This window comes from Pantherophis guttatus, chromosome 6 (genome assembly GCF_059756535.1).
Source record: "Pantherophis guttatus breed Tessera chromosome 6, ASM5975653v1, whole genome shotgun sequence".
Classification (NCBI taxonomy): Eukaryota; Metazoa; Chordata; class Lepidosauria; order Squamata; family Colubridae; genus Pantherophis; species Pantherophis guttatus.
The window spans coordinates 91,865,001-91,892,277 of record NC_142068.1 but is presented as its reverse complement, the minus strand read 5'-3'; the positions used below and the strand labels follow the sequence as shown (position 1 = coordinate 91,892,277).

General features: G+C 41.4%; 1 protein-coding gene and 1 long non-coding RNA gene across 2 annotated transcripts in view; one reads left to right on the top strand and one right to left on the bottom strand.

Annotated features, from left to right (window-relative positions):
* LRMDA (leucine rich melanocyte differentiation associated) overlaps window positions 1–27,277 on the top strand; it is a 1,044,508-nt gene that overhangs the window by 725,113 nt on the left and 292,118 nt on the right. The gene's annotated exons all lie outside the window — the stretch shown is intronic.
* The window catches only part of LOC132712500 (uncharacterized), a 19,339-nt gene continuing 8,353 nt past the window's right edge, over window positions 16,292–27,277 (bottom strand). Inside the window, exons 2-3 of the long non-coding RNA XR_009623150.2 lie at window positions 18,242–18,360; window positions 16,292–17,154 (exon numbers count right to left, since the gene is read on the bottom strand). This is a non-coding gene — a long non-coding RNA (uncharacterized LOC132712500). The remainder of the gene's footprint in view (window positions 17,155–18,241; window positions 18,361–27,277) is intronic.

The window sequence follows — 27,277 nt, the reverse complement described above, 5'->3', positions numbered from 1 at the left end:
TAGCAGAAACAAGAAACAGACTCCTTGTCCTGAAACACCCCTCTTTATTATCTCCTGTGAATTAATGGTATTCACACACCGAAAAATCCAGGCAATAATCCTTCAAAGAGTTAACTGCAGTAACAGACCTTATCAGTTCCTTGAGATAATTGCCAGGCTGTGATCTCCCAGCCTAAAGGCTGCAAATTAGCTTCTGGCAAGCAGTCTTTGAGGCCTGAAACACGATGAGCCAAATCTTCCAAAATCCAAACGGTTGTCTCCTACAATCACCACTCCCCTTTCCTTCTATTTATTCCCCAGTCAGGGGAACTTCATTCAGCTTCCATGTATGCCTTGCTTCCCGAGTCGACTCCTTGTCCTCGGTTGTTTTCCTCTTCTAACTGCTCTGCGCATATGTCTATCTGGAACAGGCCCCAGCTGTTCTTCCTCCTCACTCATCTCAGCCTCCAAAAGCAGCTGCCTCTCCGGTGGCTGGGAAATGTCGGATGGCCCTGGCTCTATCTCCCCTTCTGATGCAGAATATCCATGAGAGCCTTCCTCAGACTCCAGAACTGGCCCAAGTTCCTCCCCAACCTCCTCATCATCCGAGTCTGCCGCCAGCTCTGCTGGCAGCTGGCAGTCCACAACACCCCTTTGATGGGAAGGTAACAGCATTCTGTGCCCCTCGATGTACAGTTATGCTGGCCATATGACTACGGAAGTGTCTTCAGACAATACTGGCTCCCTCAGCTAAGAAACGGTAATGAGCACCTTCCCCTAGAGTTTGCCACAACTGGAAACGGGATGCCCTTATCTTTTTATCAATCAGTATAGAGCTGGAAGGGAACCTGGAGGTCTTCTAGTCCAACCGCCTGCACAAGCAGGAGATCCTATGCCATTTCAGATAGGTGGCTGCCCAGTCTTTTCTTAAAAACCTCCAGTGATGAATGTCCCACAGGTGCTTTTTCAAGAGGCAACTGGACTTTCTGCTTTTTCTTTGAAGACAGTTCGCTTCTTCTTGGATGAGAAGCGGAATGTCTTCAAAGAAAAACCAGAAGGTCCAGTTGCCTCTTAAAAAAGCACCTTTGGGACAACCATGACCTGGATGATGGAGAATCTCCATAAAAACCCCTCCAGTGATAGAGCACCCATAACTTTCAAAGGCAAGAGGTTCCACTGGTTAATTGTCCTCACTGTTAGGAAGTTTCTCCTTTATTCCAGGTTGTTTCTCTCCATTGCTTCTTCTTCTGCCCTTGGATGCTTTGGAAAATAAATTGACTCTTCTCTTCTTTGTGGCAATCCCCTCAAATACTGGAATACTGCTATCATGTCACCCGGATGCTTCTTTTCTCTATACCGGCCATACCAGGGATGAAATCCAAGGATGAAATGACAGGTTCTGGAGAACCGGTAGTGGAAATTTTGAGCAATTCGGAGAACCGGCAGCGTACATTTTGAGTAGTTCAGAGAACCGGCAAATACCACCTCTGGCTGGCCCCAGAGTAGAGTGGGAATGAAGATTTTGCAATATCCTTCCCCCAGGAGTGGGGAAGGAATGAGGATTTTGCAGTATCCTTCCCCCAGGAGTGGGGAGGGAATGGGGATTTTGCAATATCCTTCCCCAAGGAGTGGGGTGGGAATGGAGATTTTGCAGTATCCTTCCCCTGCTATGCCCACCAAGCCACGCCACGCCCACCAAGCCACGCCCACAGAACCGGTAGTAAAAAAAATTGGATTTCACCACTGGGCCATACCCAATTCCGTCAACTGTTCTTCATATGTTTTATCTTCCTACCCAGTGAACTATTAATCGGGAGGAAGCAGTCAACGGTTCTGTCCATCCTCCTTTCAGCTTCTCGGGATTACTGCTAACAATACAGACTCATCCATTCCTTTTTTACAAAGCATCCGATGACACAACTAATATTGATTTGGAGCTGGTGGCCTGCATGTGTAGAGCAAACATTTTAACAAAACCCTTCCAAGTCATTACGGTATGGTTTGGCAGCTTGAGTATTCATGAACATTGATGAGGCTATTACAGGATGTCAGAAAATCTGGTTAATTGGAAGTTATTAGTGCTGTTGGAAAGCAGATTCCCTGAGTTTGTAGAACGTGTCACTGTTTTGTGTCATTCAGAGCAGTAACCTTCTTTCATCTCCCTAAAGAAACAGGATAAAAACGATTTACAGTTTATTTTGTTCCACGTTACACATAGCAGCCTTTTTTCTTTTTTAAAAAGCCTAAGATATTTTAGGGACTGACTTACTTGATCATAGAAAGCCAGTTTGGTCTAGTGGTTAAGGCACCAAGTTAGAAAGTGGGTGAACATGAATTCTAGTCCCACCTTTTTAGGCATGAACTCACCATCTCCTGATAGAATAGAATTAGATTTAGATTTAGATTTAGATTTAGATTTAGATTTAGATTTAGATTTAGATTTAGAATAGAATAGAATAGAATAGAATAGAATAGAATAGAATAGAATAGAATAGAATAGAATAGAATAGAATAGAATAGAATAGAATAGAATAGAATAGAATAGAATAATAGTGTTGGAAGGGACCTTGGAGGTCTTCTAGTCCAACCCCCTGTTTAGTCAGGAAACCCTACACCACTTCAGACAAATGGTTATCCAACATCTTAAAAACTTCCAGTGTTGGAGCATTCATGATTGATCCCAAGTCACCCAGCTAGCTTTCATGCTTACGGCAGGACTAGAACTCATAATCTCCTGGTTTCTAGCCTGGTGCCTTAACCACTAGACCAAACTTTCCAAAATATTGCTGAAGAAGGTGAGACCAAAACAACAACAACAACAATTTATTATTACAGTCTTAGACCAGAGACCAGAACAAATAAAATCACTCAGTATATATACACTTACACATTCTTACAAATATAATAAAATCCAGTGTCAATTATACATGGCCTGACTATACGATAGTTGCAATCCCTAAACCAATCTACAATCTTAAAGACTCAAAGAGCTATTTGGACCCGTTTCCCACAGAAAAGAAAACACCGGGAGCCACAAAACCCTTCCCGTGCCTGACTATTTCTTGAGCGGCCACAAAACTTGCATATGTAGTTGAATTAAATGTTTTGTTTTCTTCTGAAACTTTTCTTGGATTTATCCATGGTTGGCCTACCGGGGTTGAAAAGCTCAATAAATTGCATGCTGGTGGGTGTCACACATTGGTGGGTGTGACACATATTTTGAGTGACAGGGAGCCGCAGCACAGGGGTGAAAGAGCCACATGAGGCTCCAGAGCCACAGGTTGCTGACCCCTGCCCTAAACTGTGTGGCTTGTTGTAGGTTCAACGCTAAAAGGATGAGAGAGACATTTTGGTGGCATCAAATAAAATATTATCATTTTTTGCACAAGGCCAGATTGAAAAAAAAAGACTACAATTCATAACAATACTATTTGATGTTGCATTACAAACATTGGAATAATTTCCCATTTATTCAAGTCTTCCAAATTACGAAGGATGCATTTGTAGCAGGGGTGGGTTCTAAATTTTTTTACTACTGGTTCTGTGGGCGTGGCTTATTTTGTGGGTGTGGCTTGGAGGTCATGTGACTAGGTGGGTGTGGGTAGCTGGTCAGAGTCATTTCTGGAAGGTCCTTGCACTTACGACCAGAACTCGCACTTACGACCCGACTCATTTGTTTGCTTTTAACACTGATCAGCTGTAGGACGGCACTTTGAAGCCCCGCGGCAAGAGTTTAAACAGTTTTTTTCCCTCTAGTCATCAGCTGGGACTCAGGAGGCAGCAATAGATTGGGGGTGGGACCAAATAAAAGGTAAGAATAACGTGGGGGGTGGGAGGGCGGGGCGGGGGAGAACCGGTTCGGTGATGTCATATCGTCACCGCTACCGGCTCGGCCGAACCGGACCGAACCGGGAAGAACCCACCACTGATAGTCATGTAAATCTTGTTCATTTTTTCCCCCCAGAAAGTTCTCCATAGGCACAGTTTGTATCTGAAAATCTTTTTTAAGCTTCACATCCATCTCAGTTACTAATCATTGGAAACAAACAACACCAGTCGTATAATTACTCCAGTTATATTTTCGTTAGATAGCTACAAGTTTCCCCCATTAACTTTAAACTAACTTTAAGGCATGTTGCAGCTGAGAAAATAACAATTTAAAGGGTAGTAAGTTTTTCTCCTCCTTCTTCTTTTCTTCTTGTTGGCAATTAGCGTGCAAAAGACTTTCTCCTGGGGGAATTTGAGTGTATATCTGGGCCAAGGTTCACTGAATACGATAGCGATCTTTTTCAACCTCATAGGCCAATTTTTATTTTTATTTTACTTTTGTAGAAACTACAAGAGTTCCATTGAAACAAAGTCTTTGCAAACAGAGTAATAAATCCACAGCGTAATCAGCATTCCATAATTTAACCATTTATTTAAATATCTAGGTTTGTGTGTTTTTAAATGCAACTCTACTCTTGAGATATTATTCGTGGAAAATCTCTTTTACCAAAACAGTAGAAAAAAGCTATGATTGTAGAATTGTTAACGTGTTCAGTGATACCTCTAAAAAGGGAAAATGTGTGGCTTTCTTATGTCAAACTCTATATTTTTGGAACAATACCGTTTATCTCTCTTGTGGTCATATGCCAAAGTGAAGGGTTGGGTCAGTTGTAATCTTCTTAAATGTGTTTTTTGAGGAAAAAGGGGGTGGGAAACAGATTTTCATGGAAAGAAACATTTGAGCAACAGTTATCTCCAGCTACATTATGTGGATTCTTTAATGAATGTTTAAGAACAGTTTTTCATAGTTATTGAAAATATTCACTGTTCAACATGCAGAGATAGATTGTGCTTTTCCCCTAGATGGCACACACAAATGATATTTAGAACTTCATCCACGGGTACATTGGTAAAGGAAGAAACACTCCAATAGATATTTGAGCTTTCAATGATTTTAAAAAGGAAAAAGAAGTAACGATATTGAAGCACATTGAATTAAGCTTGGTAATAAACAGTTAATGTAGTTTCTGAGGACTAGGGTAATACAGCTTCATCTATAAAAAATATATATATATGAATTCCAGCAACTGAATGGACTACATGAAAATTTCCATCTGTTCCCAGAAACAGACAGTTAATCTAACTTGGGCCTTAACAAAGTCAAGATATCAAGGAAAAACTGAATCAGATTAATCAACCAAGATGACTTGGACACACAAATCTGCATATTTGTTCTTATAGAAGGCAGTTGATACGCTTTCTGGGCTCATGAAAAATACACCACATGATCTCTCTCAGGATTTAATACTTATTGTTAAGAACATCATTTGACTGAGATGATAAGCATGTCAATTGTCTCACGAGAGGCAAGAATACTTTAGAGCAGTAATGGCTAACCTTTTTTGCCATCGTGTGCCAAAAGTGAGGGGAGCACGGTCGGGAGGTCACACGTACGCATGCCCATACCCCAAATTCAATGCCCCCACGCCCCACCCACACCCCATGCATGTGGCCGCACTCCCTCCACTTATGGCACATGATGGCAAAAAGGTTACCGATAGGCCTGGTAGACCCATTCTTTTCCCTCCCCAGGCTCCAGAGGCTTTCTTGGAGCCTGGGGAGGGCAAAAACAGCCTCCCCTGCCCCCGGAGGCTAAAAATGCCCTCCCAGAGCCTCCACGCGAGCTCTGTACTTACCTGGCATCCAAAACGGGCTGCGTGGAGACTCCTGGGAGGGGAGGGGTGGTGTAGATGGGGCTAGAGAGAGAGGAGAAAGAGAAAGAAAGAAAGAAAGAAAGAAAGAAAGAAAGAAAGAAAGAAAGAAAGAAAGAAAGATAGATAGATAGATAGATAGATAGATAGATAGATAGATAGGCCGGCCGATGATAGATAATATGGATGGATGGATGGATGGATGGATGGATGGATGGATGGATAGATACCATTTTACTTCAATTGTTTCTTTAACTTGCTTCAATGTTTGGAATATCCTTCTTCAGATAATTATAATTATAGGTACAGTGATGTCTAGGCCAGCAGGAAACTAAATAGGCAAGATGATGGTTGTGTTATCACAATGGAAGGGGCCCTTTGTGCAAAGGAGCAGGGATTTGATTTCAATGCCGTGACTGCCATCTTGCCAGTTTTGACAACTCCCCCCCCCCAACCCAACCAAAGCTGCTGTTTTTATATGCACACGCACACAGGGCACATATATTAATTTAACTGATTTTTATTTATTTATTTTGCTGCGTTATGATAGACATTATACTTCTGAATTATATGTGGGCCTTCAGCCCATCACTATAATAGGCCTTTCCTCTTATTCTTGCTTTTCCCTGCCCATTTCTTCAATCCTGTTTTCTTCCATTCCTGTCACAATTAATGTCATAAATTCCCCATCTGTGGCCGTAAATTTGTCAGGCTTTCCTTGAAATAAGACCACAGCCTCGGTTAAAAAACAACAGACGGTTGGATGCAGGAACAGCCAGCATAATTTTGACTGATTGATCTGAGGCGTTCGGGTTTTTCATAATGGAAATAGAGAATCAACAGTTCCTAAGGGGCTAGCGCGGTAAATAACTTTGTGAATCAAGTAGTTGTTTTAATATATGCTTGATGGATTCTTTTGAGCCATTTATTTTCAAACAAAATATAACGTTTCCCCCAAGCGTTGAGAAGGGCACACCAAAGGGAAATTTGCTTTAATCGTATTGGCAGGAAATGAGCCGTGTTATGTGAATAAATGAAAACACGGACACAACAGACGTTGTCCGTCTTCTGCCCTGGAGAAGGTTTATCCTATGGTTTTAAAGTGGACCAAAAGAATCTTGATCCACCTCCTCATCGAGCAATCATTTGTGTGTGGTGCACAATTCAGTGCAAAATACCAAGTGGCTTTCTTTTAGAAAGTAGCTAATAAAACCGTGATGGCGGTGACAAGGGGGGCCTTTGCACAGGTTCGCCTAGTGCGCCAGTTGCGGCCTTTCCTAGACAGGGATGCCCTCCGTACAGTCACTCAAGCTCTCATTGTCTCTCGGTTGGATTACTGCAATGCCCTCTACATGGGGCTGCCCTTGTGGTGCACCAGGAGGCTCCAGCTGGTCCAGAATGTGGCCGCGCAGGTTGTTACGGGAGCTTCCCGTTACTCCCGTGCAACACCTCTCCTGCACGAGCTGCACCGGCTGCCGGTGGCCTTCCGGATCCATTTCAAGGTGCTGGTATTGACCTATAAAGCCCTACGTGGCATGGGCCCGGGATACTTGCAGGACCACCTCCTACCGGCCTCCCACCGCCCAGTGCGTTCACATAGAGCCGCCCTCCTCCTGGTGCTGTCAGCCAGACAATGTCGGCTGCGACCCCTAGGATGAGGGCGTTCTCTGTGGCCGCACCGACCCTCTGGAATGGGTTACCCACCGAGCTCCGGATGGCTCCCAATCTCCGCACTTTCCACACTAAATAAATAAATAAATAAAGCAGGGGTGTCAAACTCGATTTCATTGAGGGCCGCATCAGGGTTGTGTTTGACCTCGGAGGGCTGGAGGGTTGTGTCCAGGGGTGGGCATGGCCATGGTGGACATGACACAGGACTCATATTGGGGGCATCTATGGTGGCCAAGTGCTAAAGCAGGACTTCCCTGAGAGGCTCTCCCTCACTCTCACAATCTCCTTCCTCCCTTCTTTCCTTCCTTCCTTCCTTCCTTCCTTCCTTCCTTCCTTCCTTCCTGCCTTCCTTCCTTCCTTCCTTCCTCCCTCTCTCCCTCCCTCCCTTCCTCCCTCCCTTCCTTTTCTTCTTTTTCTTTCCCTCTTCATTCTCCTTTCTTCTTCCTTCCCCTCTTTCCTTATTTTTCCTTCCTTGCTCTCTTCCCCTCTTTCCTTATTTTTCTTTATCTTTCCTCTTTCCCTTTCTCCTTTCCTGTCCCTTCTTACATGCTCAAATGCAAAAGGGGAAACATTTCTCCTTTTGTTTTGTTTTTAGTTTGTTTTGATAGCTCTCTACCAGTGAAAATGGTAGTGTCGTGTCCCATCCACACACACCCATGCTCTGTTTTTGGCCATGATGGACTCCTGCAGGCCTCTGCCAGCAACAACGGGGCCCTCCCGAGCTCCGGTTTCATTGGCAGAGGCACTGCGGGCCAGTCTGTTTCCAGGCCAGCCCCATGGACCAAATCTGGCTGGATCCGGCCCACGGCCCTTGAGTTTGACACTCCTGTAATAAAGTGTTATGTCAGTTGCATATAGATATCAAAAATTAAGACTCCCACGAAAGGCATCAGTGAGATCCAGTGGTGGTGATCAGGTCCACCACAACTCTGGCATGACCAGTCTCCTGAACTGGTTCTCATCCTGAATCTTCTCTAGCAGTATTTTCCTATTTTCAAGTTAGAGGAGCATGGCTGGAGAGAAAGCACATAGGGAGGGAAGTCAGATTGGGGCAGAATGGGACAACTTACTGTGGGGCAATTCAACAATTCAATTTAATTATTTAAAATAATTTATTTTAAAACGCTAATTTTTGTCATTCACATTTTATTTGCTCCCTCCTTTGGGCATCCTTTCTTTAATGATTCTATTCCACTATTTCTTCAATATTAGTGTAACTAATATCAAGTTGTTATAGGCCCAGATTGGGGAGGAGGCATTGGGGTTGCAGTCAGAAAGCAGCAAAATCAATAAAAACTAAATAACAATGCTTGTTGCATATGGACAGTGAGCTACATGTCCAACAATTTCAGCCTTCTCCTGTTTATAAACACTCCTGAAACACACTTTGTATCTAGTTATTGGGATTCAAGTATTAATGTTAAAAAAAACAAGACAAAATAAAAGAGCATTTCTAAAGCCGATGCTCGCCTTCTCCTAGTTTGAATGATTAGACAAGCCAATATGTAAATGTAACTTAACTGTAATTCAGAATGTACTCTATATTTTACAAATCTATTTGCCTACCTGCCAGTCTGTCTATCTGTCTGTATATTCTCTCTCTCTCTGTGTCTCTCTGATCATCTATATCTATATCATATCTCTCTACCTCTACCTCTCTACCAGAGGTGGAATTCAACTGATTCAGACCGGTTCGGGCAAACCGGTAGCTTCGACATTCAGCTGGCCCCACCCACCCGCCCCCTGCCATATCCTGTCCTTTATTTCATGCTTTCTAGCTCATCTCAATCGCGTGGCACAGCTGATTTTCCCCCTCCCTCGTTGTTCTACTTAAAATTGCTGACTTGGAAGGTAAGCAGCTGAGCTTCTAAATGCTCCATTTTCAGTATGAAGCTTGCACTCACCGAACTGGTTGTTAAACCATCAGCATTCCACCACTGCTCTCTACCTCCCTCCCTCCCTCCCTGTCTGTCTGTCTATCTATCTAACTATTTGATCTTCTATATCTCTATCAACTCTATCTCTATCTCTAGCTATCTACCTACTTACCTACCTACCAGTGATGGGTTGCCCCCAGTTCGCACCGGTTCTATAGAACTGGTAGTAAAACTGGCGGGAGGCTCCGCCCACCAACCCTGATGTCATCAAAGCGCAGAAGCTTCTGTGCATATGCAGAAGAGCATACCTACCTACTTACCTATCTATATCTGATCATCTATATTTATATCATCTCTCTCTCTCTCTCTCTCTCTCTCTCTCTCTCTCTCTCTCTCTCTCTCTCTCTGTATATATCTAACTAGCTAGATATGATTTATAGTTTTATATATATATATATATGTAGGTCTTTGGTTATTCGGGTTTTCTCCCGTGTAAAATTGGAGGTTTCTTGGCGACGTTTCGACGAAGTCTCATTCGTCATCTTCAGGCTGGTGTTCTCGGCTTCATGCTTCCAGGAGCAATGTGAGATCGCAGCTGTCTCTTCCTTTTAACTGCTAGTGGGGGTGTGAGCTGATTGGGTGGGAACTTGGCTGTGTTCTGATTGGGTGGAGGTATGTTCTGATTGGTTAGGGGCTTGGCTGTGCTCTGATTGGCTGGGGGGTTGGTTGTGCTCTGATTGGCTGGGGGTGTGTTCTGTTTGGGTGGGGGCTTGGTTGTGCTCAGCTTAGTCTGAGTTGCAGGGGGATTTGAGCTGGTGAGCTGCGTTGTTGTTGTTTGGCTTCGTGTTTGTGGCCGTGCGAGCTCTTCATGGTGGGTGTCAGTCTGCTTCATGTATGGATTGGAGGGGTTTAAAGTGGCTAATGATGCAGCTGCGGTCTGGCTTCTGGTCCTTGGTCGTGGCTCATTATCAGTGTGGGTTTGAGTCTGCTTTCTGCGTGGATGTGTGGTGGTGACATCCTGTGTGGCTCTCGTGAGTGTGGGTCTGGTGTCATTCGTCGTGTTAGGGACTCGTTTGTCAATAAGGGCGGGTTTCCAAATGGCTGGTAGGCGGGAGGTATCGTCTCGTTTGTTCATGCTGTGTGGGCGTTTTTCTATCTCGATGGCTTCTCTGATTATTCTGTTGTTAAAGTGTTCAGTTTTGGCGATAGTTCTGGTCTTTTTAAAGTCAATATCATGTCCTGTGGCTTTAAGGTGTTGGACCAGGGAAGAAGTTGGTTCCTCTTTTCTGACTGAGTTCTTGTGTTCTTCTATGCGTGCACTTATTCGTCTGTTGGTTTGTCCGATGTATGTGGTGGGGCAGGCGGTGCATGGGATTTCATATACTCCTTGATTTTCTAACTCAATTTTGTCTTTGGGGTTCCTTAGGATGGTGGATATTTTTCGGTTTGTGCAGAATGCTGTCTTGATGTTATGTTTGTGGAGGATTTTGCTTATTCTGTCTGTGGTGCCTTTTATGTATGGGAGGAGGGCTTTGCCGTTTTCTTGTTCTCTGTCTTGGATTTTAGTGGGGGTTTCTTTTTGGATTAGGTTGGTGATCTTATTTCTTTGGAGTCCATTGGATGTTAGTACATTGGTGAGAGTGTGTAGTTCGGTTTTTAGGTGTTGTTCGTCAGCTAAGCGTTTTGTTCTGGAAATGAGTGTCTTGGCTACAGAGTTGATCTGGGCAGGGTGGTGGTGTGAGAGTGCGTGCAGATAGCGGTTTGTGTGTGTTTTCTTCTGGTAGATAGTGTGTCCTAGGGAGCCATTGGATTTTCTGTAGACTAAGACATCCAGGAAGGGAAGTTGGTTGTTCGCTTCTGTTTCCATGGTGAACTGTATTTTGGGGTGTAGGCTGTTGAGGTGTGTGAGGAAGTTGTCCAGTTTTTCTTTCCCATGTGGCCAGATTATGAAGGTGTCGTCCACATATCTGAGCCAGAGTTTGGGTTTGTGATCAGATTTATATATATATAATTTATATTTTGCTGATAAAGAAATAAAAGAAGACTAGTATAGATCTATTTCAAGCTTTTTAGCTTTCATCAGCTAGCCATACCCTTACTTGGATTCGAACTTGGGCTTCCTGCATGTTAGGCAGTTGAATTAACCTTCTGAGCCACACATGCAGGAAGCCCAAGTTTGAATCCAAGTAAGGGTATGGCTAGCTGATGAAAGCTAAAAAGCTATCCAGAAGCCCTCAGGCAGTTGCTTTCATGACAAACTATTTTGTATTAAATTTATATTTGTTGACAAAATTTACTTTCCCTTTATTTCTTTGTCAGTAAATATAAATTAAATAGTAAATATTTAATTATATATGTATGTGTATGACAGTAAATATAAATTATATGTGTATGTGTAGATATGATACTGTATATCATATCTAGCTAGATATCATTGCTATTTTGGGGATAGCGAGTTTGTGGGGACTGCTTTTTGCTTTGCTTTGTTTATTTGGATTTGATTTATGTTGTTTTTGTTTCTTGCTCTTCCAATTTGCTGCATTTTCTTTTAACAAGTCAGGCTTTAGTTGTAAGTTGCTTGTAATTGTTATTTGTTACTATGCTCGTTTATTTAATAAAATTAAATTCTAACACCAACACACACAAAAAATCAGATCCAATTAACTGAGCTTGCAAAATTTATAAAAATAAGAAATTTTGAAACCCAAATAATAATTGCCTAGTTACCTTTTATTAGATTTTATGTAATTTTATATAATTTTATTTATAAAATTTATTATTTTTTTCAAGATAAAAATAAAAATGCAAAAAGACAGGAAGGAAGGAGGGAGGGAGGAAAGGAAGGAAGGAAGGAAGGAAGGAAGGAAGGAAGGAAGGAAATGGGAGGGAGGAAATTAGAAAGAAAGGAAAGGAAAAGAGGGAGGGAGGAAAGGAAGGAAGGAAGGAAGGAAGGAAGGAAGGAAGGAAGGAAGGAAGGAAGGAAATGGGAGGGAGGGAGGGAGGGAAGGGAGGGAGGGAGGAAGAGCAAGAAAACATATTTAGCAAGAGGTAGCAGCTTTATATTGTATTATTGGTCTTCCCTCGATAAATGGCTAAATGTCAGTGTTTATGTTTTGTAGCTCTACGGTTTGAAGTCATCCAAATTCAAGGTGTCATCAATTGTATAAATGTTTATAATAATAAGGTTTGTTTGTTTATGCAACAGCTAAACTTTCTCATCCTAATAAGAATTGATTATGTAAACTTGGCAATGCCTAGATATGAGGCGGGAAACATGTTTTTTTACTTCATTCATTGCTCCTTATTTATCATACTTTTAATCGGCACATGGTTTTTCTTATTTTTTTAAGAAATCCACAAGATTTCGCAGTGCCTGGCTCTACCGGGCGTTGTGTTTTTCTTTCTTCCAAACTTAATCTGTCTCAAATACAGAAATAAAATTAGCCAAACAATTAAATTAGAAAAAGCCACTTCATCAGCTAGTTAAACTGAGCTGTTTTTAAAGAGTGCAATTTTATGCGTCTCTAGCGAAGTCTAAAAACTGCCAATTAAAAAGTCATTAAAACATAGTTAAGTTTGAAAGGATGTTTGTCAGCTGAAATAATTGTTAACATGCAACAAAAATGGCTCTTAATTCATGAAACTATACCTAGGCAGGAAAGCTGTATCGGCACTGAGATTCCTAATCTTGCTTGTAATCCTTCTCTTATCTTGCTTGTGAGGCTATTGGTCCAATATGAAGATCCTGCCCTCGATTAAGAGACAAAGCTTAAAATTCTGCAACTATATTGATGTTATATTCAAAGCCAAAGACACAGAGAGGAGAGGATGATAAGATTGCTAGAAAAGTGTCTTGGAAGTAATTCTCTATCTGAAAGATGGAACTTGGTTATTCTCATGATGGAACTTGGTCATTCTTCCTTCTATAAATTCAGTGTGTTTAGCTATAACAATGATTCCTAACCTAGATTGCAGCTGCCCCTGTTTGTGATTTGAAGCCACTCCAGTGTGATTCAACAGAATAATAGAATAACAGAATGATAACAGAATAAAAGAGAAGATCTCAAAGGTCCCTTCCAGTTCTATTCTGATTGATTGATTGATTGATTGAATGAATGAATGAATGAATGAATGAATGAATTGGATGGAAGATTACAACAAAAAAAATTCAACCAGTGAAACAGCTTGCCTCTAGAAGTTGTGGGACCTTCATCACTGGAGGTTTTTAAAAAGAGACTTTGTCTGAAACAGCATAGGGTTTCCTGCTTGAGCAGGGGGTTGGATTAGAAAATTTCCATGGTTCCTTTTGTCTCTGTTATTCTGAATAACAGAATCGGAAGTGTTGTGGCCCGCCAGCGGCCTGCACGGATCGTGGCTGATCCCGACAAAGAGGAGGCTGGTGTGGGGTCGTGCCAGCAGCCTGCGCAGCCGGCGCTCGCGTCGGACAGCGAGGAGGCTGAAGAGGATGTGGTGCCAGAGGCAGAGACTCAGCCAGGGCCTTCAGAACCTCCAGAGGCTCCTTCAAGTGGAGACAGCGAAGTGGAGGAGCCTCTCCTCAATGCTCGAGCACGCAGGGCTGCCAAAAGGCAGGAGTGGCTACTTAGGAAGACGAGGTCTCCTCGAGAGTAAGGTTTGAGGATAATTGGCCACTCCCTTAGCCTATTTAAGTCGCACACAGCTAGTGTGTTCTTGCTAGAAACAACTCGTATTTATTATCAGAGTGTTTTGGTTTATCATATCTTGTTTTCTGGGCTGGTTGCAAACCTTTGCCGGTCTTGTTTATTCTTGCTACTTAATAAATTTAATTTACTTAATAGGGACCGTTGGTGTGTGTCGATATCCTCGGAATTCTGAAGCTGGGGCAGAACAGGAAGGGACCTTGGAGGTCTTCTAGTCCAACCTCCTGCTCACATTCCAGACAAATGGTCTCTTCTTAAAAGCCTCCAGTGATGAAGCACCCACAGCTTCTGAAAGATTCAGAGTTATCTGCAGTACAGTAGTGGCCAAAATTGTGGAAACCTTTTGGGGAAAGTGTATTTTCTAAAACTAGCTAATAACACATTTTTTTTGGAGGAGTACCATAAAATTATATATCAATGGAAAGATAATTTAATCAAGAATGTAATGCAATATCTTTTGTGAAGGATTTGCTATTAGAATAGCAGTTACAGTATAAAGAAGAAAAGTGAAACATGTAGAAAAAATGAGATATACAAAAATTATCACCATAGAAAAAATGAGATATACAAAAATTATCACCATAGAAAAAACGAGATATACAAAAATTATCACCATATCAGTTAATACTTCGTTGGGTAACCTTTAGCATGAATTACGGCCTTACAACGTCTTCCCATGGAGTGAACTAAGTCTTTTAGTTCTGCAGCTGTTATAATGTGAAACCAAGATTGAAGGATTGCTTCTATTAACTGGGTTTTATTGCTGGGTCGCTTCTGACTAACAAGTTTCTTTAGTCGGCTCCATCGATTTTCAATTGGGTTAAGGTCTGGGCTATTCCCAGGCCATTCCAGCAGTGGAATAGGATTATCTTGAAACTCCAAAGAAAGCGGTATTATTAGCCATCAAACCTCAAAAATACACTTTTCCCAAAAGGTTTCCATAATTTTTGCCACTACTGTATCTACCAGAGATGTTTCAATTTCTTTAATAGTCTTCCCAAAATATGCTCTGCCAACTAAGCCTAATGTGTGAGATATCACCAGAGCAGCCAGAACAAATAAACTAGATAGTTTTGTTTTTTAAAATCAATATTAACATTACTGCTGTTTCCACAATCAAATTAGCTGAGAGACTAGAAGAGGGTAAAAATGCCAGGCAAGAAAGGTGTTTAGAAATTGTGGAGGGAGTTAGAATCTTAAATTCTCCTTTTCACAGTACCTTGTTCTCATCTCCTTTTCTCTCTTTCTGGAAGACGTTGCAAGGAATCTTCTCTGGGGAGAAATTATAAGAGAGGTTCCTTTCAAGCCATGGATTACAAGTCCAGTTAGATATTTGTGCACTTAAAAAGGCAAAGAAGAATACGGAAGGAATACTTGTGCCAGAGCAGAGTGTCGTGCAGTTTCATGACTGCCAGTAAGTTTAGTTGATTACAGAACTATTTTCCCAGTACAGTATAAATAAAACCTTCACAGATAAAAGAGTGTAGCAAGAATAAGACAGAAATAGCCATCATCGATTGTTGTGAAGGAAAAGTTTTAACCACAAATGTGACTACAATAACATTCCTGTAGGCCAGGGGTGTCAAACTCAATTTCATTGAGGGCCATATAAGGGTTGTGTTTGACCTCGGGGGGCTGAGGTGGGTATGTCCAGGGTAGGCGTGGCCAGCTCGACATCACTCATGGTGGCACAAATGCTCTGCCAGCAAAAAGGGGCTCCTGAGCTCTGTTTTGGCTGCGACGGTCTCCTGCAACTCTCTGCCAGTGAAAACAGAGCTCTCACTGGCAGAGGCACCACGGGCCAATCCTTTGCTGTTTCCAAGGTGGCCCAGTGAGTTAGATCTAAGAACCTCGGGGGCCGGATCCTGACCCCGGTCCTTGAGTTTGACACCCCTGTTGTAGACACATCTGTCTATACTTTGGAACAGGGGTGAAATCCAGCAGGTTCTGACAGGTTCTGGAGAACCGGTAGCGGAAATTTTGAGTAGGTCGGAGAACCAGTAGTGGAAATTTTGAGTAGTTCAGAGAACCGGCAAATACCACCTCTGGCTGGCCCTAGAGTGGGGTGGGAATGGAGATTTTGCAGTATCCTTTCCCCAGGAGTCAAGAGGGAATGGAGATTTTGCAGTATCCTTCCCCTGCCACATCCACCAAGCCACATCATGCCCACCAAGCCACACCCACAGAACTGGTAGTAAAAAAAATGGATTTCACCACTGCTTTGGAGTAGACATTCATTGTAAATGTCCTTTCTCTTAGCAAATGTGATGCATCAGATAAATCTAGGCCTTGCCAGATTTATTGATATATTTATAGGCATATCCTTGCACAGACTCTTTCTTCAAGTTGTTCAGGATAACCATTGTCCTCAAAAGTATTCTTTATATTTATTTATTTATTTGATTTATTTGTGAAATGTGTATAAGGTAACAGATATAAGTATAAACATGATCATGAATACAGGAAATGGATACCAAGAAATGGGGACAGTAGGATAGGGATGGTAGGCACGTTGATGTGCTTACGCACACCCCTTATAGACCTCTTAGGAATGGGGTGAGGTCAACAGTAGACAGTCTAAGATTAAAGTTTTTGGGGTTTGGGGAAGAAACCACAGAGTCAGGTAGTGCATTCCAGGCATTGACCACTCTGTTGCTGAAGTCGTATTTTCTGCAATCAAGTTTGGAGCAGTTTACCTTAAGTTTGTATCTATTATTTGCTAGTGTATTGTTGTGGTTGAAGCTGAAGTAGTCATTGACAGGTAGGCCATTGTAGCAGATCATTTTGTGTACTATGCTTATGTCAGACCGAAGGCGGTGTAGTTCTAAGTTGTCTAAGCCCAAAATTTCAAGCCTGGTGGCATAAGGGATTCTGTTGTGAGCAGAGGAGTGGAGGACTCTTCTCGTGAAATATCTCTGGACTCGCTCAATTGTATTAATGTCCGATATGCAGTGTGGGTTCCAGACAGATGAGCTGTATTTGAGAATTGGTCTTTTGTTCCGCTCTCTGGGTTGGCACAGCATGAGAGACTCTTTAGCAGCCCCATATTATTACTGAGTTTTATGGCAGAACCAGCTTTCACCAGTCACATAGACCATTTTGGCTGTTCCAATCCATGGTTTCGCAAAAGTGTACGCTCCTTCCAAGCTTCTCGTTTGGAGAAAGTTGGGAGAACAATCTTGCCCCACCATCTAAAGTGCTACTACTTCTCCTTTCATCTCGCGGAGGCTAGCATGTGGAAGACGTTAACTGCAAAAAAAAAAAGGCATAAAAGTGTTATGTCACTCAAAAAGGATCAGAGGTGGAGATTGTATTTTGGAGATTCTATAGAATTTCCCAACTGAGTCCTTTCCCAAATGCTGATAGAGCTAATAGCTAATACTTGGAGCAGGAGCAAACAGATTTTCGCCTGTTTTACTAGGTGTTTTTCATCTAGATTTGTTTGGAGCCAGCTTTAGAGAGCCTAGAATGTACATTTGCTATGTCTGTTTAAATCTGGTTGATCTCACCCAGCTGGTCCGAAGTGTTTGGCTATGGAAAATGTAATGGAAAAAAATAAATTTTAAGCAACTAGAACATTTTCTCCTTTGTCATAATAAAACAGTACAATCCCAACATTAAAAACCCAACTCAACAACAGTATTACAACTGAGAATGGCATTAGCAAATTCGGTTATGACTATGGAATCCATCATAGATATGTACTTAAAATAAAAATTTTAACTTCTTGCAGATGACAACGGCTGTTCCAGAGCCATTAACGTTCATCGTATTAATCTTGTGTTATGATCCTAACGATGCTGAGAGCTATCAAAGAAACACAAAATGAAATCCAAGCATGTGTTAGAGAAATCACATTCCAACACCACATAAATCAATCTCTCTCTTTCTTTCTTTTTCCTCCCTTTTTCTTTCATAATTCTCTAAGGCACTGCTCCGCATAAAACGCCAACTACCTTGCAATATTTTTTTTCCACTTCTGTTTTTCAATATTTATGGGCTAGGCAATAAACCAAAGGAAAATCCCTAAGAAATAAGTGATTTTAAACAGATTTGTTGAATTACAACCTCCGACTGCTTCAGAATTTTCAGTGGGGTTTTAAATGCTCAAGCAGACATGGAAACATCCTTTTTTTTGGGGGGGGAGGTGGATTTATATATATATATATATAGTCACAGTTATTACAGATGTCCTTGAGAATGAGAGAAAGTCGAAAAAGTCAAAAGGATAACCGTGATCAAGCAATTGAAGCGCCATCTTCTTTTAATGTGTGTCTTGCAAATAAAAAGTGTTGGGATGGTGAATGGCACAGTCGTAGCTGCCATCTTTTCTTACCTCAATTCCTCAGCCATTGATAATCCTGTTTGTTATTACCTCTCAATTATGGATCAGTAGAGGTGAAGATAATGGAGAGGAAAAAGAGGACTTAGTGTGCAGAGATGGACAGGTTAACCCTAAAAAATAAAGGAAAAGAAGATTCGGATTATTTTACAACATGGGAATTATTTTACAAATGGTTAAATGACAGACATTGAGGTTAGAGGAGTGGAATTGGATGAAATATGGTCTATATGAGAAAGAAAAATAGATGAACTATTATTTTGATGGTTATATAATCGACACTGATGGAAGGTTGTATATGTTGTAAAGATGATCAATAGTATTGTATATTTGTTTATATATTACCATATATTTTTTCATATATATATATATGATTATAGTGACGCTGATGATGTTTGTATGTTAACACCATGGACACCTAGAAAACACACTACTCAACATAGAAATGTAATGTATGATATAAAACAATAAAAAAATACTTCAAAAAAAAAGAGGACTTAGTTCTATAGAGAGAGATAAAGATATGGGAAAAAGACCTTGACAGACGTAGGTATCAAGGGAACAGATAAGAGAGGCCGTAGGCCCGTGATGGCAAACCTATTGCACGCATGCCACCTGTGGCACACGAAGCCATATTGGTGGGCATGCAAGCTCAGCTCCGGTGCGCATGCGTGTGCTGGCCAGCTGATTTTCAGGCCTTCTCGGCCCACCGGAAGTCAGGAAACAGGCTGTTTCCGGCCTCTGGAGGGCCTCCGGGGGGGGGAGGCCCATTTTTTGCTCTCCCCAGGCTCCAGAGCCTTTCTAGGAGCTTGAGGAGGGCAAAAATGGCCTTTCCCACCTCTAGAGGCCCTCTGGAGGCCAGAAATGGCCAGTTTGTTGACTTCCGGTGGGACTGGAAGGCCCGTTTTTCACCCTCCCCAGGCTCCTAGAAAGGCTCTGGAGCCTGGGGAGGGTGAAAAATGGGCCTACCGGGCCCACCATGCCATCACGTGCCAAAAGCAGGGGGAGTGCGGGGGGGTTGTGCGTGCATGCGTGGGGGGCAGGGTGCATAGAATTATGGGTGTGGGCACACGCACATGCGACTCCCCGCGCTCCCTCACTTTTGGCACACGATGGCAAAAAGGTTAGCCATTAGTGGCATAGGCCACAGCTGCACGATGGACAAAGAGACTCAATAGTCCTAACTTCTCAGGTTGGAAAGGAGATGGTGGGAGATTTGTACTTGTAGACTTTCAAGTTTCTGTTAAAGTCACTTTACAACCAGTAGAATGAATAGAAGATGACCAGATGAGCTAGATGAGTTAAATCTAGCTTAACAAAATCTTGCAACTCTGAAAGTACAATCTTCCCTATGAACTGCTAGATCCATTAGGGGAAGTTCTTCTTTCGTTTCCTTCTTTGACCATTAAACAACTGTAGGCACCTGCACCTCTTGTCTGATGGTTCCCTAGGTAACATCTCCTTTCCCTTTTCCTGAAGGTTATCCATGCATTCCATTACACAACTGACACTATTCCTTGCAGGTTTCACACTCCAAGATAAGATGTTCCTGTTTTGCTAACAAAATCACACTCTTGAAAAAAAGCTTGTATTGAGTTGCATCCTGGGCCAAAGTGGGTGGAATCTCTCTCTCTTGAGTCTTGGTGATTGCATGACGAAGTCCTTATTGTTTGCTTGGCAACAGTATGGTGATAATTCACTGTGGCTTTCAACCAGGGTTATTATTATTTTTTAACTTCCAAGGCTAATCCCCAATCCTGAATTTTTCTGGTATCTTCTAACCCAAGAGCTTCACTGGATAGTTTCATCAAGATTAGGCAATATCAGATGATAGTACCACTTGCTGAAATTTAATTAACTCGGGTTGGTCAAGGTGATAAAAACCAGCCCTTTCTTGTTGCTACATGTTTAAGGATTTAAATGTATAACACACTCTGTGTCCTTCTACAATAGTGTTATTCAACCTTGGGAACCTTTAAGATAGGTGGAGTTCAACTCCCAGAATCACCCAACTGAAATCCTTTAAGAAGTTCAACTATCTTAAAGTTACCAAAGTTGAGAAAAAGTGGTCTACACCTTGGGGGAATATTATATGATTTTGAAGGAGGAGGAGGAGGAGGAGGAAGGTCATCTTAATAGCATTATGAGCCCCGAGCAAAGCAGTGTACTGGGCCCCTATGACAACTACTCACAGAAATAAAAATGTACCATATTTTTTGGAGGATAAGATGCACCTTTCCCCCCCAAAAAAGAGGGTGAAAATCTGGGTGCATCTTATACTCCGAATGTAGCCCCACCCAGCCTCTCAAACAGAGGTTTCAGAGGCTGAAAAAAGCCTCAGAAATGAAGCTTCAGAAAAAAAGCCTCCAAACAGAACTTCAGAAAAAAAAAGCCTCAGAAACAAAGCTTCAGAAAAAAAGCCTCCGAAACAGCTCTGTTTTGGAGGCTTTCAGAGGCAGAAAAAAAAGTTTTTTTCTGAAATGGAGTTTCAGGAGTTTCAGAGGCAGAAAAAAAAGCAAAAAATAAGCAAGACACAGAGCTCACAACCAAGGAATCTGTTGCTAAAATTCACCTCTGGGAACAGCTGATTGGGGGTATTCCAGGAGGCTGATCCACCCGCCAATCAACTTTTTTCTTATTTTCCTCCCCAAAAACTAAGGTATGTCTTGTACTCTGGTGCATCTTATACTCCAAAAAATATGGTAGTTAGTAATTGGATTGTAGGCTGCCATTACATGCAGAGTAGGTAGGTAGGTAGGTAGGTAGGTAGGTAGGTAGGTAGGTAGGTAGGAAGGAAGGAAGGAAGGAAGGAAGGAAGGAAGGAAGGAAGACAAATGGATCTGAATGAAAAAGTCAGTGGTGGAATACTTATGTCCTGCTGGGAAGAAAATCATATGGGCGAGTCCATTTTTCAGCAGGAGTCCAACTCAATTCAAGGAGTCATAATCTTCGCTTTTGCCCACCAATACAAAAAACAAGCCGAAAACAATGATAAATAAAATTGATTTATCATTATACTCTGGTGCGTCTTATACTCCGAAAAATATGGTAAATGGTTGATTAAAATTAAAACATATATTTATCAGTGTTAACAGTGTTAATTTCTATTTATGCGTGTTAGTATTTTAAAAATGCAGTAAAACGTAATAAATATGTTGCTGTATTTATATGATACAAGGTGCATTGAAGAGTTAACATACACAGATTAGTATGGGGGCCCTTATGCTCCTGGGGCCCCCGGGCAAATGCCCATCAGGTCCATGCATTAAGACAGCCTGGGAGGAGGAGGAGGAGGAGGAGTTTTATTTCCTTAATTACATACCCTTGCCCTCCCCACTCAGTTTCCCTGATTAAGAATTTCCAGTGTTGAAATGAACATAGCCACGTCTGTCAAAAATTAATTTGAAGTTGTTAGGATTATTAATGGCATGACTTAGCATCTTCTGCTTCTAGAAAGTCAGCTGACGGATCAATTCACTTCAGACAATTTGCTCTATGAAAGAAACACATCTCAAGATTTTTTTTTTCATTTCTTCTTTCACAAAAGCATTTGTCAAATATTTTTACTTAGTAAAAAAAAAAAAAAAAGGAAATAAAATTCTTCATGATGTGGAAGCCAGAGAGAGAGGCTCTTCTTGATAATTTCTCAACCCCTGAACAAAATATTTTAAATTCCAGAGATGTTTCTGACTTTTTAGACGCTTCTTAGCAGATAACAATGACAGCTCTATCAGCATTACACTTTTTGGGGAGAAATACCTTTATTTCCAGGTGCAAAATGTCAGAGCACCAGTTGTATGATTTTCTGTGTTTTAATTGAAATTGCAGATGTCCTTCTTTCCCAATTTAAACTTATCTCTGGTATTACAAAAGGCAGCAGATTAGGGTCAGAATCTCTTTCCCTAAAACAATACTGGAAAATCTGATTTATTGCTCCAGTTGTCATTGCAATGTTTTGCTTTAGGAAAAGAAAGAATAAATTAGCTCAGCATTTTTTGTTTGGTTTGCATTTTTAATTTTTTATTTTAAGAAATTCCCTGTTTTAAGAAAAATAATTAAAATGCCAATAATGTAATGATTTTGTGTCTTTGTACCTATGTGTCTTTGTGTGAGAGAGAGGAGGGAGGGAGGGAGAGAGAGAGAGAGAAGCAAGTATCAATCAAAGAGAATACTTGTAACTCAGAATTGAACAGTGGGGTCCTTGGTGCTCTCTGATTTGGTGGGTTTCTTGCAGGTGTTTCATTAACAAACTAGGTAACGGACTAAGTGCTGTTAAATGCTAGCACTTAGCTGCCAGCTGCCTGCAATTAGTGCGAGTTCAAATCTCACCAGGCTCAAGGTTGACTCAGCCTTCCATCCTTTCGAGGTAGGTAAATTGAGGACCCGGATTGTGGGGGGCAATAAGCCAACTTTGTATAGAATAACGCAGCTTAGCGGGGGGCAAAAGCCCTAATAAGCAGGTATATACAGCCGCCCTGAGTCTACGGAGAAGGGCGGCATATAAATTGGACTAATAAATAAATAAATAAATAAATAAACATCATCAGAGAGGCATGATTTGTTGAATACATAAGAGTTGTGTCTACTTCTCAAAGCAAATAAACACTAACTACCAGGTATTCCTCAACCTTGGTAAGACCACGCTTGGAATTCTAATTTTAGTCCCCACGATGTAAAAAAAGACGTTGAGACTCTAGAAAGAGTGCAGAGAAGAGCAACAAAGATGATGAGGGGACTGGAGGCTAAATCGTATAAAGAATGAATGCTGGAATTGGGTATGTCTAGTCTAGTGAAAAGAAGGGCTAAGCATGACATGATAGCAGTATTGCAGTATTTGAGGGGCTACCACAAAGAAGTGGGAGTCAAGCTATTCTCCAAAGCACCAGAAGGCAAGACAAGAAACAATGGGTGGAAACTAATCAAGGAGAGAAGCAACCTAGAACTAAGAAGAAACTTCCTAACTGGGAGAACAATCAACCAGTGGAATGGCTTACCTTTAGAAGTTGTGAATGCTTCAACACTGGAGGTTTTTAAGAAGAGACTGGGCAGCCACCAGTCTGTCTAGACCTACTAGAGCTTCTTTTTCTCCTCTAATATTTATACCTGTCTTTCAGGGGGAAAATTTTGAAAGACTGTGAGCTAGCATATGAAGATGCTGATAATGCTAATGACTTTTGTGGTTTACTAAGAAATAGGTGGAGTTTCCTCACTTTTGAGACATACCTTAACTAGTGCTGATGTATTGTTTAAGTGATCACCAATATTTCCTAGAATAATAATTCTTCTTCTCCTCCTTCTCCTTCTCCTTCTCCTCCTTCTCCTTCTCCTCCTTCTTCTTCCTCTTCCTCTTCCTCTTCTTCCTCTTCCTCTTCCTCTTCTTCCTCTTCCTCTTCCTATTCTTCTTCTTCTTCTTCTTCTCCTCCTCCTCCTCCTCTTCTACCACTTCAGGAAATGCAAAATTCTAATTCTTGCACTTCTGGCAGCTTCAACCATTGTTATTTGATGCTGTTGTAAAGTGTTTTTGACCTTCTCTCTCCATCTTCTTCTGGATCTGCCTCCTGTTCTTTGGCCTTCTCCTCTTTTTTTCTTTTTGTATATGCCTTGTATGGTATACAATCCCAAGACCATCTCTCCAGGTGAGGAAACCAGTTAACATGTTGTTTTTGTATGTAATTTAGGGCTGGTTCTTTTGTAGACCCTAGAATATTTAATCGTATCAATATTTAAACATTTACCTGGAAATAGGAAACTTAGACCTTCACTGTAGCAGGGGTGAAATCCAGCAGGTTCTGACAGGTTCTGGAGAACCTTTAGCAGAAATTTTCAGCAGTTCGGAGAACCGGCAAATACCACCTCAGGCTGGTTCCAGAGTGAGGTGGGAATGGGGATTTTGCAATATCCTTCCCCCAGGAGGGGAGGGAATGGAAATTTTGCAGTATCCGTCCCCTGGAGTGGGGTGGGAATGGAGATTTTGCAGTATCCTTCAACTGCCATGCCCACCAAGCCATGCCCACCAAGCCACATCACGCCCACCAAGCCACGCCCACAGAACCGGTAGTAAAAAAAAATTGGATTTCACCACTGCACTGTAGCATGTTTCGTCTTCTCAGAAATGCAGAAAATGAACCCAGACTGAGCCTCCCACATGTTTTGTGCTAATATCCCGATTAATTTTTGTCTTTAGGAAATATTGACTATGTTCAATTAATTAAAGAGATAAATTAAAGGGAGATAAAGAATGTCATAGTAGACGTTTTATTGGATTGGGCATTAGTCAACCTAGCTTGGATATATAAAAGACAGGGAAAATATTTAGGCAAGTTTAGGAATAGTTAGAATAAGATTAAGTTATTTAAGTCATTTTATTTGTTGGAACAGTTTTGGTCGATTGTAACATTTCTACGATATGCAAAGAAATATGTGATGAGGTTAACCATTCATGTCTATACACCAAATCTCCAAAAAGCTTCGTATGGTTACAGAATTAATGTGTTAGATTGCTTCAAAGAGCATTTTAACTAGACCCAGAAAAATCTGGGAAAAATCTATGCTATTCTAAAACCAGCCCGCATAATACCTTTGTTTCATTAGGCAGAAGATAAAATATGGGTGCTATTTTGTTGTGTCTATACAATGGTTATTTAGCATTCAAGGCAGGGAGGGCATGTGAAGGATTTATTCTACTCAGTCCCTGCATAAAAAAAGGTTATCTGGAATTTTGGGACAGATTTCATATTTCAACCGAGCTCTGCCAGCATCTAAAGCAACATCTTTACAATGCAAAATACTTGGGTTTGATCCATTGTGCAATTGTACTATCATCCCCCCCCCGCTCCGGTTTTAATGGATGTGGTAGGTAGGGAGTACAAAAGCTTAAACTGCCAGCAAGTTGGGAAACTAAATAGTTGATGGCTAAGATCTTATCTTGAAATTTTTCATCTCCTTTGCCATGTGAAATACATCCTCTGAATTACTAAAGGATAAGTTTGAGAAAAGTCTTTTGGTTGTCTTGGGAAATGTTTCTACTAAACTAATAAAGTAAAAGAGTTGGTTAACCTTTGTGTTAGTATATAGAATAACAGAGTTGGAAGGGACCTTGGAGGTCTTCTAGTCCACTCCCTGCTTTGGCAGGAAACCCTATACCATTTCAGACAAATGGTTATCCAATATCTTCTTAAAATTTTCCAGTGTTGAAGCATTCGCAAGTTCTGGAGGCAAGTTGTTCCACTGATTAATTGTTCTAACTGTCAGGAAGTTTCTCCTTAGTTCTAAGTTGCTTCTCTCCTTGATTAGTTTCCACTCATTGCTTCTTGTCCTGCCCTCAGGTGCTTTGGATAATAGTTTGACTCCCTCTTCTTTGTGGCAGCCCCTCAAATACTGGAACACTGGTATCATGTCTCCTCTAGTCCTTCTTTTCATCAAACAAGACATACCCAATTCCAGCAACTGTTCTTTATATGTTTTAGCCTCCAGTCCTCTAATTATCTTTGTTGCTCTTCTCTGCACTCTTTCTAGCATCTCCACATCTTTTTTACATCGTGGCGACCAAAACTGGATGCAGTATTCCAAGTATGGCCTTACCAAGGCATTATAAAGTGGCATTAACGCTTCACATGATCTTGATTCTATCCCTCTGTTTATGCAGCCTAGAACTGTGTTGGCTTTTTTTGGTAGCTGCAGCACACGGCTGGCTCATATCTAAATGGTTGTCCACTAGGACTCCAAGATCCCTCTCACAATTACTACTATTGAACCAGGTACCACATACACTGTAGCTATGCATTTTGTTTTTTATTGCCTAAATGTGGAACCTTACTTTTTTCGCCATTGACTTTCATTTTGTTAGATAGCACCCAATGTCTGTCAAGATCCTTCTGTATCTTAATGAATTTTAAATTGTTTTAAATTGGAATTTTAATTTTATATTGTCTTTTAATGAGGCACTGTGCATCTTTACCGTTGTGAGCCACCCTGAGTCCTTGGAGATATGGTGGCATATAAATTGCATTACAAATAAGCAAATAAGCAAATAAACAAATAAACAAATAAACAAAAAATCTTAAGCAGAGGTGGGTTTCAGCAGGTTCTGACCAGTTCTGGAGAACCGGTAGCGGAAAGTTTGATTAGTTCAGAGAACCGGTAATAAAAATTCTGACTGGCCCCGCCCCCATCTATTCTCTGCCTCCCAAGTCCTAGCTGATCGGGAGGAAATGGGGATTTTACAATAACTTTCCCCTGGAGTGGGGTGGGAATGGAGATTTTACAATATCTTTCCCCTGCCACGCCCACTTAGCCATGCCACGCCCACCAAGCCACACCCACAGAACCGGTAGTAAAAAATTTTGAAACCCACCACTGATCTTAAGCCTATCTTCTGGAGTGTTGGCTATTCCTGCCAGCTTGGTGTTGTTTTTTATCTTTGTTGCAGGAAAAATTGATATGGTGGTATCCATATAAGCTTCCCTTATGAGATTCCACAGCTTTTATTTCTAAAGTTTGACTATCATTTTCATCTCTGATCAGATCTCTCTTCAGAATTTCTGGTTTCCTGTTGTTGTAATGCAGGCAGTCCTTGACTTACAACAATTCGCTTAGTGACCGATTGAACGCCACTGAAAAAAGTGACTTACAACCGGTCATCACATGACCATTGCAGCATCCTCAGATTACATGATCAAAATCTGGATGTATGGCACCCAGCATGTATTTATGATGGTGGCAGCATGCTGGAGATCATGCAATTGCCATTTTTCGTCCTCCCAGGTGGGTTCTGACAAGCAAAGTCATTGGGGGAAACCCGATTCCGTTAAGAAGTGCAATGATTTGCTTAACGGCGGTGGCAAAATGGTCATAAGACTGGGGCATGATTCACCTAACCATCTTGTTTAGCAATGAAAATTCTGACAGCAAGGGAGAAACTGAAGTCCAAGTAATTGGTAAATTTTTTTCCCCTAAAAATGTTCTTTTCTTTTAATCATCTCTCTTATTTAAAAGGCAATGACAAATTTGTGTTTAAAATGAGAGAGAATT